This window comes from Nannospalax galili, unplaced genomic scaffold (genome assembly GCF_000622305.1).
Source record: "Nannospalax galili isolate Female #2095 unplaced genomic scaffold, S.galili_v1.0 scaffold183, whole genome shotgun sequence".
NCBI lineage: Eukaryota > Metazoa > Chordata > Mammalia > Rodentia > Spalacidae > Nannospalax > Nannospalax galili.
In genome coordinates, this window is record NW_008350555.1 from 2283172 (window position 1) to 2284479 (window position 1308).

A 1308-nucleotide genomic window follows, 5' to 3' on the forward strand; every position below is an offset into this window, starting at 1 on the left:
GATCTTCCTCCCATTGTGACAAGGCACTAAACTTTTGGTTCTCTGCATCATCTATTTTCTATGGGCTGTTGGCCTATTCAGTGGGATTCCTTCTCCTATAAAAACACAAACAGCAAGAAGCAAGAACATCTAAACAGTGACTGCTGTAATAACTTAACCTATGGGTGTAAACACAAATGCTTGGACAGTACTTTAGCAGATGTATTACATCCATCTAACAAAACAATTGCAGTGACTTCCCACTAGGGCCTACATTCTTAGTCTACAGTACCAGATGTGTGTTCCATGCTTAGGACCAGGCATTATATCCAACTGAAAATATGCTGGTTGTACATACACTAGATGCTCCATTATTGCACCAGCAGGAACATCTTGTTTGGCATGTTGATAATGCAACACTCAGGGTCCATTGTTGAACAGAATTATAGGGAATGAGTCTCCCCCAGTCATCTGCATATGGCCTTTTGGCACCATGAAAGCCACCTATCCAGTGGCAGAGAGTTTCCAGCTTAGTCCAAGCTTGATTTCTCCCTCTCCTGTGTTCACATCATACAGTGTCTTCAGCAATAGGGTTTTCCAACCACTTCCAGTGTACAACCAACATTGGCAATGGCCTTTATTGTTTTGAGGAACTCTAGGGCCCCTCAAGCCAACAGCTCATAGGGGGGCAACCCACTTTTGGCACTGGGATTTTCATTTAACAATTGTATTGCTTCTGGAAGGACTTTCTTCCATCCCCATAGGGTTCCTTCTGTGCTTAAGGCTTTATTTATTTATTTATTTAGTTATTTATTTATTTATTTACTTATTTTCCTGTGTATCTGGAGAATTTTTTCCCCTTTATTCCCATAGTTCTTTGTATAGCCCTTCTTCCCCCCTCCCCTTTACCCCCTTTTTACATATTTCTCCCATAGTGACACCTTTATCCTACCATTCTTCTCTCTTGGGTTCCTTCTTTCCCTTTACCTCCCTGTTTCTCTTCCATATTCCTGGTCCCTGCAGTTGCATCAGAATATGCACTCACTTATAAGGATTTGGTGCTAGGATCCACAAGTGAGGGAGAACACAGGTCTTTTGTTTTTCTCAGTCTGTGTTACCTCACTTAGTATGACAGTTTCTAGATTCATCCATTTATCTGAAAATTTCATCTTTCTTTACTGCTGAATAATCTCCATTGTGTAAATGTACCACATTTTCGTTAACCACTCGTACGTTGAGGGGTGCTTAAGTTGCTTCCATCTCTTAGCTATTGTGAAAAGAGCAGCAACAAACATGGTTGTACAAGTGTTTCTACAATAGGATGAGTCC